General features: G+C 38.2%; 1 protein-coding gene across 3 annotated transcripts in view; it reads left to right on the top strand.

The window, feature by feature from the left end:
* LHFPL3 (LHFPL tetraspan subfamily member 3) overlaps positions 1–20149 on the top strand; it is a 538720-nt gene that overhangs the window by 32735 nt on the left and 485836 nt on the right. The gene's annotated exons all lie outside the window — the stretch shown is intronic.

The following is a 20149-nucleotide window of genomic DNA, read 5'->3' as shown; positions in this document are numbered from 1 at the left end:
AAGACCAGATGAACAAGTTTACTTGTCTGGGTGGTGCCCAGAACCATCAGAAGGCAAGGTCTGAAAAAATACCTCAAACACCAGTCTTAGGTTTTACAATACTAATGTTATCTCTAGGAGTAATTGGGGAAGTTAGGAATCTTGTGGCCTCTGAATGGCTAATTTGTTGATTTTATATGGGCAGTCTTCTCCTCAAGCAAGAAGGGAGTTTGTTTTGGGGACTGTTACCACCTTTGTTTAAAAGTTAAACTACAGACTAAATTCCTCTCAAAGTTAGTTCAGCCTGTGCTCAGGAATGAACCAAGAGCACCTTGGTTAAAGGCAAGATAGAGCCGGTGAGATCAGCTGTCTTTCACTGTCATAATTTTCCCAGTGTAATAATCTTTGCAATGTCAGTTTCAAGAATGTAGCCTCTTTCTCAGGCAGTGGATTTTAAATTTTAAATGGTTTCTGATTTGTAATGTTGGGAGGATGAGTGTATGGTGGGAGGTGCTGTTGCAGTAGCAGATAATCCCCCCAAATCTCAGTAGTTGAACCACACCTTACTTGTCTCACAACATGTGCATGTGGGTGACGAGATGGCTATGTGTTGGTGTGATCATCTCCTGGGGATCTAGGTTGATGGAGCAGCCACTGTCTGGCAGTGCTGGGTCTAGGCTGAGACAAGCGAGGTACCTGTGCCATTCGTTCTCAGGGTTGTGCAAGTGCTGACCTTGAATTCACATGACCTTGGGAGTGAATGCCTCCTTCCCCTTTGTACCACAGATGCCTCACTTAACTTACCCTAGTTCAGTCCTTGCCATTGGGACTGCATATGGCAGAGGGAAGAGGGCCTGGTAAAGCAGCCTCTTAAAGCTTTCACCTAGAGTGACATGCTTTTTCTGTTCACATTTTATTGGAAAAGCAGGAAGGATGCTGGATTTTGGTGAACAGTAGTAGAGTCTCCCAGAGTAGGTTTGATTTAATTCACTTTTACAAGCCTCCTTTTTTCTTGTTAATAGGTTCACAAGTTTAAGCTATTAAGCAGATCATCATGGCTTGGAATATATTTAATTCAAATGTTGACTTTCCTATGTGGTCTCGTGAAAATTCAGAATAACCAAGTGCTGCAGCTGAAGCTTCCTTTATCTGAGTATTAAAAGTAGAGTCGCAAGGAAGGTTCTCTGTAAAAATTTCCACACCATAATCACTCATCCAAAACTAATCTGGAGATTTAGCCATTTTGTAGATGGCCTGAGAGACAGAGGAAACAGACAGGCAATTGTTATCCAAAGATTTCATCTTGAATGTGTAATAAGAGCTATTGACTATAGGCAAAGTTTGATAAAGTTACAGTGTGGTGAGGGTGGGGGGACTTGTTTACTATTAGTTGCCTTCTTTAGCATGTGGCCTAGAAAATTATTTTGTTGTGGACTGCATTTTCTCTATGAGCTGAAAACACAGAGTAAGTGTAAAAGAGACATTAACTGTTAACACATACACACACACACACAATCATGCACGCACTTTAAAGAGGCACTGTGAGAAGAAAAAATGGCTTTGTTCAAATAATTGCAAAGCTGGCAGTAGACGTTAGATTTTCATGTCCACTTATCCCTGTACATAAGTCCAAAGAACCCAGATCATCTACCAAAATTCTACTTTTGTCTTGGGGAACAAGTTCTAGCAGTGGAGAATGCTGCATTATGGTCAGAACAAGATTTAGGTGTTAGGAGAAAGGGAATCATATCATGGTGAAAATCTGTTGCATCTTTGTATTTTTGTCCACTCTAGCAAGAACACATTGTGTAACTGGGCAGGCCATTTAACTTTGCTGGACACCAGTAGAATGAAACCAGGATCAGGTCATTTAACCCTGCTTTCTTCAATGGTAAGATGAAATGGGAAAATTCTTGCTCTAAATTTGGCAAAGTAAATAAAGGAAGAGATTGTTGTCACCTCAGAGAGATAGCAGGATGTAGAAATTTCTTTTTTAAGCTGGAAGAGACTTTAGAAATTCATACTTTGAGAGAAGGAGTCAGTTGAGAGAGATACTGAGGGTGCAGGAGAAAGAGAATTTCTGCCATTGAAGGTTGTGAAAGAGGTGGGAGCAAGTGGTAAGAAGAGGACGGAAGACTCCATCCAGATTGGGGATGCTTTTCCCTCTAAGACAGACTGGAATGAAGATACGATGGGTGGAGATCCTGTGATTTTTTTTAAGGTAGTGAAGAGGGCAGGGTAGCATCAAGAAGATGAAAAGCCTCTTTCCAGCTTGGTCATCTTCCTAGAATGTGCAGGCAGGGAGGGGACATGGATATGCTGAAGGGTGGAGAAGAGGTTTGGAACAAATGTGAGAGGAATAGAAACATTTTGGAGTCCAGGAATAATTCAAAGTTAAACAGCAGAAATTGTAGCAGACCCAGTTGGCATGGTGTATTTTTCATTATATGACACACCAGGACCAGGGATGAGGACATCTAAATGTAAGAGAGGGTCATCTTGGAATGATTGCCCTTGGCAACTTGGCTTAGGAGAAAAACAGAAGAGTTTGAAGTTTCCTGCAGTCTTTTGTGAGAGCAGAGAAGGTTCTGTGGGCAAAAGAGAGTGGGAAAGATGGAAAGGAAGTTTTGGACACTCAGGAAACACTGAAGGTGAAACAATGCTCAATAAAGATGAGACCCCAAAGGTACTAAGACCTGTGAGTGATTGAGTTGGGGCAGGAATTGCATTATCTTTTTGAGAAGATGGAGGAAGAGGGGAGCAGAGTGCTAGACTGTGAGTTTATTAGGATAGGGCCAAAGGTCCTCTTTATTTTGGTATCCCAGATCTTACAATGTTGTCAGGCACACGGTGGATGCTTAATAAATCCCTGTTGAAATAAATTAAGCTGAATGTTACCCAGGCTGATGGCAGAAGATGAAAACAGAAAGCAAATTCTGAAATTACTGGGCTGTAGACAAGGTTAGCATGTGCAGGTCTTGTCTAATGCAGAAGAGCTGACCTAGTTTATCTTGCCAAGCACCCCATCAGGGGCTTTCCCTTCCTTTCTCTATGACTGACTTCACAAATAAGAGGTAATTTCCCTAACTGTTGCTAGCTGTGCCTCCCACTTCTATAGGATGGGTTTCTGCTTATCATCCTAATACAAAATTATATTCTCCTGCTTGCCAGTATGAATGCATTTTATGGGAATGGCTTTGACTACATTCTTGATAAAAGAGTCATTCCTAGGGATTCAGTAAATATAATATCGAGAAAATGAAACAGAAATGAGAACCTAGCTAATTTGTATTAGAGATGGGGTAGCTCATTTGTGAATTGCTGAGTTTTGAAAGATATCCAGGAAAGAAAAAATAAATAAATCATGCATCCAGTACTGCTAAATGTAGACTTTTTTTTCATTTATTTTGCCAAGTGTGGATGGTTGTTAATTACATATTTATGATAATACTTTGTAGCTTACTTATGAAAGTCCTGAAGCACGTTTTCTAAATGTAATGAAGTCTGGACTGCATGGGGCCCTCTGGCTCCATTAGACTGCCATTAAATTTTATCTGAGAAGTGGTTTAAGTTTGCTATGGAGTTTGTGGATTAATTATATTGAGGTAGATTAAGCCGGCTTCTAATGATAAAACTAAAATACTAGAGAGACAATCTTAATATTTAAAAGGTTCTATAAAACTTTACTACATGCATATGAATAATGCATTTGATCATCAAAAAGAACGATTTAGGGGTTGAGTTCTAAGTGCCTTTGGACTGTAAACATCAGGGCAGCCCTTATATTTCCAGCTTGGGAATCAGTTGTTCCATGTTTAACTTGTAACCTGTGTTGTCAACATCTTTCTTACTCTCCTATTTCCAGACTAGAGAATTGGTATGTTGTATTCAAACTGCTGTTTATTAAGACAGAACTCAAGTTTAACCATTACCTAGCATTAATGTTGGGTCAGATCAAATGAGCTGCTTATGGCTTTAGGGCATAGATCATCAGATGTTAAGCAGGTGGAATAGGGAGAAAAGCTGGCTTGTTGATGACCATGGCTAAAAATAGTGGATTTGGAAATATCAGCATAATGAATGCATTTTACAACTTGGAAATTCTGGAGTTATTCACATATTAGAAAAAAAAATGCGTGCAGTATTTTGGTTAGTGTGCTTTTGTTTTTGGTTGCCCAAGCAAACAAAAATTTGAGTTGTAATGACTTGCAGATAGAAGTTGCTGTTGCTTAGGAATTGTTGAGACTTTAGGGGAAAGGAGGACCTCAGTAATTTTTGTTTTAATTTCGTCTGAAGACATAGGGAGCAAATTACATCTCTGTAATGGTTCATTTCCTGGAAGTAGTTATTTCCCCAAGGCTTACTTTCCCCTTGTACTTTTGAACTTTAAGCCTTTAAAGCCTTTAGCCCAGCACTTAGAAACTTGTCATTGCAATTTTTTGGCTATCATTTATTGCCTGTGAACCCAGCTTTCTTCTCATTGGGAATTCAGTGTTCTTGTTAGGTTGTTTATCCATAGAGAGCAGTATTGAGTGAAGCTGTCAGCTCATTAGCAGTGGGGCGTGTGATTTAGATTTGATAGGTGTACCGTGAAATTCAGGAGGGCTGAATTAGGAGCCCTCAGCAGGTAGCTTTTGCTGTCTTTATTTTCCCTACCAGAACAGTTTGGGTTTGGATAATACTTTGTGTTTTAAAACTCTGTCCAGCCTCTTTTAGTTGTTGTTGTTGTTGTTACTGTGGTAAGAACACTTAACATGAGATCAATCCTCTCATTTTTCGAAAGGAAGTATGAAGGGAGACAAAAAAAAAAAAAGGTACCTGAATGGTTCAGTTTGAGACTTTTAAGACTGGTTTTAGCTTAACAAGAAACTCCAGGACCTAGACCAAGACAAGATGCTTGCAGACATCCACTACCTGAATGCAGGGAATAGGGCCCGACTTCTGCAGTGAGTGATCTGCTCCTTTATGTTCACTAGTACTTCTTGGCTCTTTTATTTCTTTGTTCCTGCCTCTACCTAAATCCGTTCCTTTCCTTCCTTTTCTGCCCCGACTCTCAGCCCTAGAATCTTTGTCCTTTTCCAGACATGATGTGTACACATGTGCCTGTGTGTATGTTGTTTTGTTTTGTTTTTCTCTCCATAGCATTCCCGCAGACCAACAGTTTTGTGGTTTCCATGTGGCTACCTCCTTTTGCTTGTACTGGTCTCCTATGAGGGCATGACCAGCTTGTTATGTACCAGTACTAATTTTTATTAAGCATCTCTTATGTGCCAAGCATTGTATCAAATGCTGCATACATATAATATTTAATTTGTGGTACGACAAAGTAATAATAACAACACATATAGCCCTTACTACATAATTACTAGCTCTTACGGACACTGTGCTACACATCTTCTATAAACTTATTTTATGTTCACAGCAATCCTATGAGGGTTTCATCATTCAGGGTCTCTCCAGGAGATGTAAACTGTACCTTTTTTAAGTTTTAATGTCGTGTGATTTATAGACTCAAAAAATTGGTTCATTAAAATTTTACAATTCAATGAGTTTTAGTAAATTTATAGAGCTGTAATACAATCACCATAATCCAGTTTTAGAACATTTCCATCAACCTCCCCAAAGTTCTCTTGAGCCTGAAAGCAGTTAGTAGTTGCATGAGGCCAAGTTCTACCTCTAGCCTCATGCAACCACTGATCTGGTATATGTCTCTATAAATTTACCTTTTCTGGATATTTTATATAAATGAAATCCTATAATATGTGGCCTTTTGAACTTGGCATCTTTTACTAATTTAATACTTTGGAGATATCATACATGTTGATTTGAATGTATCCAAAGTTTGTTTCTTGGCCGGGCGTGGTGGCTCACCCCTGTAATCTCAGCACTTTGGGAAGCAAAGGTGGGTGGATCACAAGGTCAGGAGTTTGAGACCAGCCTGGCCAACATAGTGAAATCTCATCTCTACTAAATATACAAAAATTAGCCAGGTGTGGTGGCAGGTGCCTATAATCCCAGCTACTCGGGAGGCTGAGGCAGGGAAATCACTTGAATCCAGGAGGCAGAGGTTGCAGTGAGCCAAGATTGTGTCATTGTACTCCAGCCTGAGTGACAAGAGCAAGACTCTGTCTCAAAACAAAACAAAACAAAACAAAAACAAAACAAAAAACAAAGTTTGTTTCTTTTCATTACTGAATATAATTTTTATTGTAAAAACATACCATATTTTGTTTATGATTCTCCCAGTTGATGACCATATGAATTCTTCCAGTTTTGACTATTATCAGTAACGTGTGGACAGATGTTTTTATTTCTTTCTAAAACTGGAATTACTGGGTTGTATGGTAAATTTATGTTTAACTTTTAAAGAAACTCTCAAACTATTTTCTGGAGTGGGTAAAATCCTATCTCTACTAAAAATACAAAAATTAGCCAGGTGTGGTGGCAGGCACCTGTAATATACAATTTTACATTCTCATGAGCAATGTTAGAGAGTTCGTTTCTCCATATCCTTGCCCACACTTGATATTATCTGTTCTTTTGATTATAGCCGTACTTGCAGGTTTGCAGTGGTATCTCACTGTGGTGTAAATTTGCATTTCCTAAATGAATAATGATGTCGAGCACCTTTTCATGTGCTTATTAGCCATTCAGATCTTAGTTGGTAAATTTCTATTCAAGTCTTTGCTTGTTTGGCTTATTCTTGAATTATAAGAGTTTTTTTTTTCAATATTCTGGATATAAGTTGTCTTTGAAAGATGTAATTTGCAGATGTTGTCTCCTAAGTTATAGCTGGTCTTTTCACACATCAATTACTTTAACAGAAAGAATTTGATATAAAGAAGTATTAACCGTGTTAACATACATGTTAACCATGTATTGAAGAACTGAAAAGCCCAGAAAAGAACACAAATGTTTCACAGAGGTAACCATTGCAGGAAGGAGATAGAACCTCTAAAGATGGAGGAACAAAGGGAAGAGGTTGAAATGATAAAATTTAGAAGCTTGGAGAAGAAACTAAAACTTGGTCCCCTGAGGAGAGGCTGCTGCCAGCTGGTGCTGGTGTCTCTGAGGAGGTGCAAAGAGCCTGGTTCTGGGAGTGTGGGAAAAACTGCAAGCTGGCATTAACTGCTGCTGGTGGAACTTGCTGCACCTATGGGATAAGGAAGAGGGGCTTTGGAGACTGATGAGAAGATCAAGAGTCCTTTTCTCCTATTTCAGTCTTCCAGGCTCCATCTAGCACCATCACCCTCCCCTTTCCACACCACTGGCAGAACCAAAAAGGGAGCTGGGTGGCAAAGCAGAAATGTGACTTCCAGACTCCCAGCCCCAGCATCAAAAAATGGAGTACCAGAGGGGTGGGTTTGATGTTAAGAAACAATAATTTAATAACATGCACAGGTAGGTGCTACTATTATCCCCATTTTAAAGATGAGGATACTGAGGCAGAGAAAAGTTATCTATCTTTCTTAAGATAGTTAAACTAATAAGTAACAAAGTTGAGATCTGAATTTGCACATATGGCTCTGGAGCCCATTTTCTTAAACTGCAACACTGTTCCACTTCAGTCTCCAACATATATTGTAATAAATGTATGGTTTGCAAACAAAGCCCTTCCTGTTGCAGACTCTTGGGTCTCCTGTGGTCCTGTGGTCCGTTTTCCTGATTAAAAACTACTACTGTTTTTCTGAGTTTTTGAAAGCATAGACTCTACTTAGAGAGTTTCTAAGCTATGGCTGTTCCAGTCTTCAAAAGAAACCAACCCAGCTGGTTTATTTTACGTTTTATCTTTTTTTTTTTTTTTTTTTTTTTTACTTTTTATTTTTTTAAAAATAATCTTGCCAGGTGCAGTGGCTCACGCCTGTAATACCAGCACTTTGGGAGGTCGAAGTGGGTAGATCACCTGAGCTCAGGAGTTTGAGACCAGCCTGGCTAACATGGTGAAATTCCGTTTCTACTAAAAATACCAAAAAAAAATTAGCTGGGCATGGTGGCATGCGCCTCTAACACCTGTTATCCCAGCTACTCAGGACGCTGAGGCAGAAGAATTGCTTGAACCCAGGAGGCAGAGGTTGCAGTGAGCTGAGATCGTGCCATTGCACTTCAGCTTGGGCAACAAGAGCGAAACTTGGTATCAAAATCATCATCATCATCATCATCATCTTGTCTCCCATTTTCATCTCTCCATTTCCTACAACATCAAAATGGTTAGCTGGCAAGGGCACATAGTTTATCTCTCCCAGTGTTACCTATGTTTCTCCTCTGGTTGGCATTAGAGGAGAAACATTTGTGTATGGTTCTCTCATGGCAACAGGCTAATTCACATGCAATCCCATGATTCTGTGGTTTGTTTTTCTGGTTATATTATGTCATTCCCATTTTTTTAGTTGCTTTCCAGTCCTCTGAGTTTCAGAATATAGCTCACTGTTTTCACTTTGGATTGAAACTTGATGATTTCATTGCTTAACTTGCAAATTCCTGAGTAGTGATATTACCATGACGTTCCTCAACTGAGAAATTAGGCAAATTTTCTTTTTCTCCATATGAATCACAATGTAAATGTTATACCTGCATAATCAGTTCAGTAGGCTATGTCGTACTCTTATACTTAGAATTCAAAAGTGATATTTTAGGATATTTTTAACAATATAGGTACATAATTTTGCATAGACAAATAATTTTGCAACAGAATAAAGTGAGCTGTCTGGAATATGCACATAACGTAGTAGTGTTTCCCCATTCCACAAATAGACATGTATGAGATACATATTTTCCCTGACAGATTTATTCAAACCAAAGTCTGTAGCAGAATTTTCTCACTGCTAGTTGAGAACATCAGAGAGGATAACGTTTTTTGATGGGTGGATTGCTAACAGCCAGTTAATTGGTATTTCTTCTCAGTGAAAGTTACAGTCCGTTTAAGAATAACGTGGTCCTTTTGGAACCATTGCCTTTTTGGTGATAATTTGTTACTGTCCCAAACAGTCATTAGAAACAGTATGAATACAGCCAGAGTAGTTGAGAACTAAATATGACTTTCATCTTGTAGCTGGAGGTGCTGATGTATCCACCCACAATGTTAAAATTCAGTCTTGTGCAATGTGGATGGTAGTGAGGAAACTACTTTTTCGACGTATAGTTTACCTTTTAGGCTCTTGTCCTTTTCCATTCAGGAAGCCTGTGAAATGGAAATGCAGGGTTGCAGTTTGAAATACATAAGTTGATTTGGGACCAACAGGAGCAGTGAATCTAATGCTTGAATCTAAATATTAGCACAGTTCTTGATTCATCTGTGATTTCCATGTTTCCAGAATGCTGTTCATATCCTATTATATTTAGGATGTGCTGGCTGTATTTGGTTTTGAGGCAGTTATTGGTCTACAAACTTAGTGTACTGTGTGATACACTGAGGAGGCAATGTGCTGTGGAGAAGTTCTGTTCCTCAAAAGGTCTAATGGGTAACATATGAGCTCCACCATTCAGTGCCTCATGAGATCTTGGACAAGTAACTTTATGTCACAGAGTCTCAGAGCCCTCATTTGTAAAAACAGGGGTGATAATACAGCATCGTGAGATCCAAGTAAGATGTGATGGTGGTTTGTGAAGGTTTAAGTATTACAGAAGACGTAGTTATAAATATCCTTGTATGGTGATTTGTAAATGTTAGGGCAAAGGGAAATATACAGATTGCTATATTATTCGTTGGTTTGCTTTTGTGAATGTTCTTTTGTGATTTTGTTCATTGTCCAGTGAATGGCTGGATCATGATTTAATCCAAATAAAACACCATGTCTCTCATTTATCATATTTCTGAGTAGAAGAATATGTCTATGGCTTAAACATGCTTTCTCAAAGATTTCCTGAGAGCTACTTTAAAAAGAAAAAAAAAAAAGCAGTTCCCTGGGCAAATAAGTTTATGAAATGCTGCATGTGCTATTTTCTTCTAGAGATTCATAACACATATTAGCATATTAGAGGTTCTGAGAAATCCCACAATAATAGTTCTGGTGAACTTTGTTAATCCAACATTTCATAGTTATTTGAATATTAAGACCTTTCTCCCATGTGACATCTAATGTAATAATGTATCCCTTTGGTATATTCTGCTTAAAGCCAATTTTTTAAGACAACAAGGTGCCTGAATTTTAATTGGAAAAGAAATCAAATAAAATAATAGTCTTTCTTTGCTTATATACACAGCAGCAGCCATATTTCAAGAAAAATTGTGAAATAAATGAAATGAATGTTTAGTTGGATGATCTTAGGAAACATTTGGTTCAAAGTATTATATATGTTTTAAGTATTTTTAAAGTTACTTTTGCTTTCTATTTATTGGTGGTCACTGTGCTATAACCTTCCATCCCTTCAACTGTTGTCAATTAAAAGAGTCAAACTCTGTAAAATATTTTGAGAGATTTATCCTGAGCCAAATATGAGTGACCATGGCCCATGACACAGCCCTCAGGAGGTCCTGAGAACATGTGCCAAGGTGGTCGGGGTGCAGATATGGTTTTATACATTTTAGGGAGGCATGAGACATCAGTCAAATACATTTAAGAAATACATTGGTTTGGTTCAGAAACACGGGAAAAATTCAAAGGCGGGTGGCAGGTGGGGTGGGCAGTTCTATAGTGGCTGCCCTTAGAGACAATAGATGAAAGTTTTCCTATCCAGATCTTTAAAAGGTGCTAGACTTTTAATTAATCTATTAGGATTGGGAGGGCCTGGAAGAAAAAGATCTAGCTATGTTAATAGGGATTGTTTACAGATCCAGATTTTCCCCCACAGAGGACAGTTTTGCAGGGCCATTTCAAGATATGGAAGAAAAAAGAAACAAAACATGTTTTGGGGTAAAATATTTCGATTTTCTTCATTGTCTCATAATGCTATGCCAGAGTCAGATTGGAAAGCAAGTCACGATATATAGGATTAAATAAAACCCATCTGATGAGAATTTATGGTTTGTAGGACACAACTCCCCAGATTCCTTAGATAGGAATTTGAGCAAGATAAAAAAATCAGAGTTTAGTCCTCACTACCAAGCTGGGAATAAACATGTCTTCAGTATTTGTTGATTTAGAGAGTAATTCTATTGTCTATATATGTATACAGAAGTTTCCTTGTAGGCTAGAAATGGAGCATGGGTGGGAGACACATGAAAAATGGAAATTAAGACACAGCACCCTAAGTATGATGTGGGGTTTGCCTGGGCTGTTGGAAACACACTGAGCTCTGCCTTGATCTAATGGGATAGTTTTGCATCTGTGGTTGGCATCAAAGGGACCAATGTTATATGTGAATGATTCTGGAACCTACTAGAAGTGTGAGTTCCTCCACCAGACTGGAAGCTTTTTAGGACAGGCTTTATGTGTTTTTCTGTCCTTAGGGCCTAGTGTAGTGAGAGGCACATGGTAAGCATGGAATTATTATTTTTAAATGTTTAATAAAGTAGTAGAATTGGCAGCAGAATGATCTGACTTCCTTTGTCATTTAGATCATGTTTTTTTGCCTTAGCAACACTATTTACTTCAAGCAATAAATATCAACTGTTAGTATATTTTCATTTCAATTCATAATGACTTTTATCTGTAGAAATAATAATATAGGCTGGGAACAGTGGCTCATTCTGTAATCCCAGCACTTTGGGAGGCCTAGGTGGGTGGATCACCTGAGGTCAGGAGTTTGAGATCAGCCTGACCAACATGGTGAAATCCTGTCTCTATAAAAATACAAAAATCAGCTGAGCATGGTGGCACACTCATGGGGTGAGGCAGCAGAATTGCTTGAACCTGGGAAGTGAAGGTTGCAGTGAGCTGAGATCGTGCTACTGCACTCCAGCCTGGTGACAGAGCAAGACTCCATCTATAAAAAAAGAAAGCAAACAAAAAACTAATAATATAAAGAAAAATGAAAACAATAAACACTGAACATGGTACAATTTGGTGTGTTTGGCAAACTAGTTGTAACATAAAATTTGTTTGGCAATGCCAGGCACTGTAGCTCACACCTGTAATTCTAGCACTTTGGGAGGCCAAGGCGGGTGGATTGCCTGAGCTCAGGAGTTCATGACCAGCCTGGGCAACACAGTGAAATCCCGTCTCTATTAAAATACAAAAAATTAGCCAGATGTGGAAGCATACGCCTGTAGTCCCAGCTACTCAGGAGGCTGAGGCAGAAGAATTGCTTAAAATCAGGAGGGAGAGGTTGCAGTGAGCCAAGATTGTGCCACTGCACTCCAGCCTGGGCGAAAGAGTGAGACTCCTTCTCAAAAAAAAATTGTTTGACAAAGGTGAAAGCTGTAAGCACATTAACATATTAGAGGTTCTGAAAAGAATTGGTCTTGATGGAAAAAATTATACCTGGGAAGAATTGGACTTGCAAAGTAATCAAAATAGTATAAAGCTAACAAGGCTCAAAATTACACATGGTTAAATTTCTTATTGGCTAAGAATTTATTAAAGAATGAATGTTGATAACATGATAACATTTAGATTTGCACAATTTGACCCTAGAAAAAAATTAATCAATTTGGTAATAACAATAGGTGCAAAAGAAACCTCTCAAACACTATCCTGGATTTTTACTTAACTAATGGGTTTCTGAAGGTGAATCTGCCTGGGCTGCTATTTCTCTTTATTTTCCAGAGAAGGCATTATTACAGTTCTCTAGCATCATGTCTTACCCATTAATGTTCTGTATTAAACTATTTTGCCTTCATCTTTTCACCAGCTCACTGTTTCCTAATGTGCTTCAGCAGCATCTGGAATACTTGCTAAAAATCCAGATTCCTAGGTTATACCCTTAGACTACTAAATCTGATCTGTAGGGTTTAGGCTAGGATTTGTATCTTTATGGCACATCGGGTTATCCTTATGTAGGTTAAAATTTGGGAACTATTGGTGAACATGTAGGATTCATGCCTTTTAAAAATCTGATATTGGATGTGGGGAAGAACATGAATGATACCATTGGTGGCAAGATGCCAGGATAGCACAAAATCATCCATTCATTTACCAAATCATTTACCACAGTTTGTGGGCACTTTTATGTGCCAGATTCTGTCCTAGATGCTGGAGAGTATGGTGGTCAACAAAGTAAAGATCCTGTCCTCATTAAGTTTACATTTTGGTATGAAAGATTAAGTACAAGTCAAAATTAAGTATTTTTAGGTAGTGATAATTGCAATAAATAAAGGGTAGAGAAATTTTTATATAGGATTTTTCAGTGTGTCATAAAATGCCAAGGGACCACAAGAAAGGAGATGCTAGATAAAATCTCTGAGGTCATTCATGTCCCCAGTCAAGAGTAACAATGGGAATCTTCTTCTTTCCATTCTCCTGATAATGTCGCTGCTACTTTTTATGGAATGTAGGTTTTCATGGTGATAGATGGGGCTGAACTGTCAGGGAGTTGTGAAAGGTTGCATCTTGACAAGGAATTTTCACTCTAAGAAAGCTTTTGTCAAAATATACTCTTTGGGTGGATATCAAGAAGGTAATACAGTTTTGAAGTGTCTGCAGGCCAGGCTCTATTACTCTGGGCTAGGAGGAAAGGCTTGGCCACACTCCTCCTTGCCATTGCCAGAATATATTGGTGAATCAAGTTATTACAGTCATTTTACCAATAATACTTATGCCTCCAAAATTTACAATATATAGCTTTTTTCCTGGAAAGTTCTAGGAGTCTTGCAAAGCAAATTAGCATTGTTGCTGCTATGTAGTATTCTTGGGTTATGACTTTAAGATTTTTATGTATGAGGTACAATGAAGCTTAGTTTTCTTGTTGGAAATTTTGCTAGGTAAGGGCAAAAAGGTAACATCGCAAATTGTCTACATTTTCCCAAATATCTGGACAATGTCCAGTTCCCAACTACTCCATTAGGTCTGCAGGAAGGTCGAAAATATCTCTGTTCTTGTGGGTGTCAGGGGACTGGATGCATTCTGACATCTTGTAAAGTTCCATGCCTTATTTAATCACAGGATGGAAGGATAGAATTTGCTGATTCATTTGCCATCCTCTCAGGTGCCTGGTTTAAACCATCCGTAGGAAAGGTGACTGAGAGAGGAATACATCAGGGTGCTAGAAAACACTGAATACCTCTTGCAAAACAAACTTAACTGTTAAAACGTCTTTTTATTTCCCTGCTTGTTACTTCAAGAGAGATACAGCCCTGTTCTTTACAGGAAAAGGAGGGAAATTAGATTTCAGTGTATCACAAAAGCACACATAAGTAGGAGGAAAAGGAAGAGTTTAAGGAAAGGAGCATCTCAAAGTGAATGCTTAAAAAAGCATCTCTCCATTATAATATCTTTTTATTCTTTGGAATCAAGTGTTAAGGAATTGACAGAGTCTTTTGCTTAGAGAACTTAAAACCATCTAGAGCAGAGGACAGTATTGACTTTGCTGAAGAATTTACTTGCACCTGTGAGGAGCTGGATCAATTAACCTAAATTGACTCTCATCATTTTCTGTGACAGCTGGCAAACCAGTGACTGCTTCACTTTTCACCCCTACCCCACCTCAAATCATCACAGTATTGGCTCACCATTATATAACCCCTGGGAAGGACAAATCTGCATATTTTAGAAAATGAATAATGCATCCTATATTTCCCTACATATTCTCAATAATAATAACTAAGCTTTTATTTGCCTTTAAGTTAGAAATCTAGACTTTGCTTGCCTGTGGCTTCTTCAATTCTTGTAAGAATTCTACCTTGTGAAAATAATATGGATGCAGTACTGCACTGGAATTTTGAACTCTTCCAAATGAAACTTTCAGCCTATTTTTTTTTTTTTTTTTTTTTTTTAAGAGCTCGATTGACTGGGTGCGGTGGCTCAAGCCTGTAATCCCAGCACTTTGGGAGGCCGAGGTGGGCGGATCATGAGGTCAAGAGATTGAGACCATCCTGGCCAACATGGTGAAACCCCATCTCTACTAAAAAATACAAAAATTAGATGGGTGTGGTGGCAGGCGCCTGTAGTCCCAGCTACTCAGGAGACTGAGGCAGGAGAATTGCTTGAACCTGGGAGGGAGGTGGAGGTTGCAGTAAGCTGAGATCGTGCCACTGCACTCCACCCTGGTGTCTGGCAACAGAGCGAGATTCTATCTCAAAAAAAAGAGCTTGACTGAGGTATAATCTATATACAAGAAAATGCATCCAGTTCAAATGTACAGTTTATAGTTTTACTTTTTTTAATTTTCAATTTTTGTGGGCACATAGAAGGTGTATGTATTTATGGGGTACATGAGATACCTAGATACAGGTATACAATATTTCTAGCACCCCTAAAACTTCCCTCCTGCCTTTTTGCAGTTATCCCCTCACTCCTGACCTCAGGTGACTTCTGTCATTAGAGATGAGTTTTCTTTTTCTAAAATTTTAAAGAAGTGAACTATGCAGTATCTAAAGTTTGTTTGTTTTGCATAGCATGCTTTTCAGATTTATCAAAGCTGTTGTTTTTATTAGTAGTTCATTTATCTTCATTGCTAAATAGTATTCCATTTTGTGGATGTACTGTATTCACCTGTTGATGGCATATATGTTGTTTCCAGGTTTGAGTTATTATGAATAAAGCTGCTGTGAGCATTCATGTACAAGTCTTTGTGTTGACACATGTTTTTACTTTTCTTGGGTAAACACCTAGGAGTAGAATTTACTGGACATATGCTAAGTGCATGTTTTAACTGTTTTCCAAATGGCTATACTGTAGTAATGCATGAGAGTTCTACTTTCTCTGCATCTTTGTTCATACTTGGTATTGTTTTTCTTTCAATTGTAGACATTCCATGAGTGTCCTATGGTATCTCATTTTAATTTGCATTTTTCTTATAACTAGTGATGATATTAAGCATCTTTTTAATGTGCTTATTGGCCACTAGTATATCTTCGTCAGTGAAGTGTCTTTTCAACTCTTTTGTAAGAGTTTGGCATAAGAGTTCTTCATATATCCTTGAGACTAGTCCATTGATATATACATGGATCTGGTATATTTTCCCCTAGTCTGTGATTTGCCTTTTCATTTTTTTAATGGAGTCTTTCAAAGAGTTCAGCTCGTCAATTTTGTTCTTTTATTCCTTGGATTTAATTTATTCTTAATTCTCCCAACACATCATCCAATGTATTGCTCCCAAATTCTGAAATCGGGAACCTATCATGTAATGTGAGAGTGCTGACTTTCGTTTTTATAAACTTAGCACAGAAGTTTTGAAAAAAATATTGCCAGATGGCCCAAAGATACCGACTTTGCTGTTTCCTGTCAACTTTAGTCTAACCAGGTCCACTTCTAGGACAAGCTTGGAAGTCTGGATTGATTGGCAGATCCCTCGTACCATTCCAGAACAGAGTCGAATCTCCAAATTGGTCTCCCAGGGAATTAGAGGTAATTTGGGGGAACAGTTTGCACTTCCTGTGCCTTCCTCAGCACAGATCAGCCTGAACCAGAGGAAACTAACTGCCAATATTGGGAGTTTCCCTTGTAAGTTTGTAAATCTGCCTCTTCGTTTTTTGTGTTTTATTGAACATGAAAATGGAGTCTGTCCTTTACTCCAAGAAGCTATTAATGGGGTTTCTTAAGGATAATGATGCATTGAGAGTAGTGTCTGAAGTAATAAAGCATGTCTTAACAAATCTTGGACAAGTCAATTGTTTAAATTGTTCCAAGCTGACAGTAAGCAGCAGGATGTCCGAGGAGGAGGGTGGTACAATAGACACATTGGCTGATAGACTTTTTGGTAAGTGCACCAGTCAGTGCTTCTAGGGCAAGATCTAAGAAAAGAGAAAGCCAACATGAAGTTTCACGAAAATGTGGAGACATGATTTCACCTTTAGGATAAAAAGAGATGGAGAGAAAGGACTTCTCAGCACAGCCACAGCTTGTTATGCAGAGGAAGCAAAGGATGTGGCTGGAGCCACAGCCTGGAACCCTCAGTCACAGCACTATGCCAAGTGTTGCACAAACCCATTCTTATCGTGATTAGAAGTACCATATTTGAGATTTTATTGGGCTGCTATATGAAAACTATCTGACTAGAGCAGAACATTGAATTCTGCCCAGGGCATAGATTTAATGGGAAAAATATACTTGTTTATATTACAAAGTCTTATCTGTTTCAGTATAATATATATCATATTATTTTTAGCATGCTGGTTAACTAAAATTTAACTGTTTATCTTTCTGTTATGACTCCATTACTCACTGCTCTATGACCTTGAACAAGTAATTGTATCTTTTATAAGCCCTACGTTTCTCCACTGCAAAATGGGGCTATAACAGAACCCATCTCATAGAGTTATCTTATGAAGATACATTGAGATAATCCATATGCCCAGCACATAGTGAGTACTTAATAAATAACAATTTCTTTATTTAAAATAATGTACTTGTAGAGATATGTATTAAATATATTGAGTGATGAAAATTAAAAGATGTTAGATGTGGTAAACAGGAAACAATAACCCAGCACATGGTACTTGGTATTTCTACAGAAGATTCAAGAACAAAATAGGACTAAGCAGTATTCATAGATATGAATAGAAAAAAAAAAAAACTAAACTAAGCTAAAACACTTTCCAGGGCTCGAGAAAAACATACATCTGCAGATTAAGAGAGTTCCCTATGTTTGAATAAAAATTAATGAAAATATTTGTAATGTAAACATATCTGTGATATTTTTGATTTCCAAGAGTAAAGAAAAATTCTGGAAACCATTAAGTAAGGAGAAAAAGTTCCCTACAAAAGAAGAAAGAGTCAAGTTAGATTTAACTCCATAAGATAAGCCTGTGAATCAACAGCATTTTAGGAGATATATTTGTGACTAACAAATTCTAAGGCATAAATGCGAAATGAGAAGCACATTCTCAAATTTAGAAGAACTTAGAAAATATGTCATTTATATACAATACTGAAAATATACTTATACTCATTCTTTAGCCAAGAAAGAAATTAATAAAAACAAAAACAAAAAGCCAGAAAGTAGAATTTTTTTTTCAAGATTTCATAATAGCATTATATTTATTATAGATGCTGTTTATCAGGATGATATAATTCCTGTGGTGAAAAACCAACTCAAACTGGTTTTTACCTCTATTCTCACAACAATCAACACGCAAGACTTCTGTAACCAAATGTGTGGGGATTTCTTCCCATACACCAAGCAAGCAAGCAATCCTGCAGTGTACGCCAGCTGGATGTCCTTTAATTCAATTCAACTTTGATGCTATCTACCTAGAGATAGCCTCAGAAACCACAGGTTGAGGTCTCAGTCCAACAAGATTGTTCTCTCTTTTTTTTTTTTATTGCATTTTAGGTTTTGGGGTACATGTGAAGAACATGCAAGCTTGTTGCATAGGTGCACACGTGGCAGTGTGATTTGCTGCCTTCCTCCCCTTCACCTATATGTGGCATTTCTCCCCATGCTATCCCTCCCCAACCTCCCACCCACCGCTGTCTCTCCCCTATTTCCCCCCAACAGACCCCAGTATGTAGTGCTCCCCTCCCTGTGTCGATGTGTTCCCATTGTTCAACACCCGCCTATGAGTGAGAACATGTGGTGTTTGATTTCATGTTCTTGTGTCAGTTTGCTGAGAATGATGGTTTCCAGGTTCATCCATGTCCCTACAAAGGACGCGAACTCATCGTTCTTGATGGCTGCATAATATTCCATGGTGTATATGTGCCACATTTTCCCTGTCCAGTCTATCATTGATGGGCACTTGGGTTGGTTCCAGGTCTTTGCTATTGTAAACTATGCTGCTATGAACATTCGTGTGCATGTGTCTTTATAGTATAACGATTTATAATCCTTTGAATATATACCCAGTAATGGGATTGCTGGGTCAAATGGAATTTCTATTTCTAGGTCCTTGAGGAATCACCACACTGTCTTCCACAATGGTTGAACTAATTTACACTCCCACCAACAGTGTAAGAGTGTTCCTATTTCTCCACATCCTCTCCAGCATCTGTTGTCTCCAGCTTTTTTAATGATCGCTATTCTAACTGGTGTGAGATGGTATCTCAATGTAGTTTTGATTTGCATTTCTCTAATGACCAGTGATGATGAGCATTTTTTCATGTTTGTTGGCCGCATGTGTGTCTTCTTTTGTAAAGTATCTGTTCATATCCTTCGCCCACTTTTGAATGGGCTTGTTTTTTTCTTGTAAATCTGTTTTAGTTCTTTGTAAATTCTGGATATCAACCCTTTGTCAGATGGGTATGCTGCAAAAATTTTTTCCCATCCTGTTGGTTGCCGATTCACTCTATTGACTGTTTCTTTCGCCGTGCAGAAGCTGTGGAGTATGATTAGGTCCCATTTGTCTATTTTGGCTTTTGTTGCCAATGCTTTTGGTGTTTTGGTCATGAAGTCCTTGCCTACGCCTATGTTCTGAATGGTTTTGCCTAGATTTTCTTCTATGGTTTTTATGGTGTTAGGTCTTATGTTTAAGTCTTTAATCCATCTGGAGTTAATTTTAGTGTAAGGTGTCAGGAAGGGGACCAGTTTCTGCTTTCTGCCTATGGCTAGCCAGTTTTCCCAACACCATTTATTAAACAGGGAATCATTTCCCCATTGCTTGTTTTTGTCAGGTTTGTCAAAGATCGGATGGTTGTAGATATGTTGTGTTCCCTCCGAGGCTGACAGAAAGTAGAATTTATAGTGTAAAAGGAAATCACTGTGAACATTGAAATCAGTTGTGTAGATTTAATTGAAAATTCTTGAATTTTCTACTTATTTAAGAGTAAAATGTAACTGTAATACTTAATTCTCCAGAAAGAAGATAAATACCAGTTTAGTATTTCTAAACTTGGTAGAAAATCCTGAATTATTTTTGGAAGTAGCAAGTGGAGAAGGGGCACGGAGAAAAATAGTAAATATGTTAATTTTTTACCTCAAAAGAGGGAGTTCATAAGCACTGTTTTGCTTTCCTGGTAATAATTTGTGTCATAGGCTCAATGTGGTTTTTTGTTTAAAGCTGAAAGATACTTACAAGTAGAATTAGAAGTTTAACTATACCTTCCAAAATGCATAGAGATTGTTAATGGGGATGTACGATTGGTGAATTTTAAGTCATATAAATTATCTTTGGCCTAATCGGGGACTCGCGACTGGGCGCGTGACACGCCACCAGCAAGCCCCGCCCCACAGTGAGCCCCCCCCCCGCCCACCGCTT

Source organism: Aotus nancymaae, unplaced genomic scaffold, assembly GCF_030222135.1.
Source record: "Aotus nancymaae isolate 86718 unplaced genomic scaffold, 86718_ANA_hifiasm-v0.15.2.pri h1tg000002l, whole genome shotgun sequence".
Lineage (NCBI taxonomy): Eukaryota > Metazoa > Chordata > Mammalia > Primates > Aotidae > Aotus > Aotus nancymaae.
Note: the sequence above shows the minus strand (reverse complement) of the source record. Positions and strands in the feature narration are given on the sequence as shown.